Genomic DNA, 204 nt, shown 5'->3' on the forward strand with positions numbered 1-204 from the left:
TGTCTAATTTAGTTGGGAACATCCCTTACGACGCGACCGAGGAACAACTCAGAGATATTTGTGGAGAGGTTGGACCTGTTGTCTCGTTTAGGTCAGTTTATCCTTCCATTTGTTTTTTAGGGTTTTGTTAAAGGAAACACCTTTCTTCAAAACGAAACAGAGAAGTCTGGTTTTTTTTTTTTTTTTTTTTTTTTTTTTTTTACT

The sequence above is a fragment of the Camelina sativa genome, chromosome 7 (assembly GCF_000633955.1).
Source record: "Camelina sativa cultivar DH55 chromosome 7, Cs, whole genome shotgun sequence".
Classification (NCBI taxonomy): domain Eukaryota; kingdom Viridiplantae; phylum Streptophyta; class Magnoliopsida; order Brassicales; family Brassicaceae; genus Camelina; species Camelina sativa.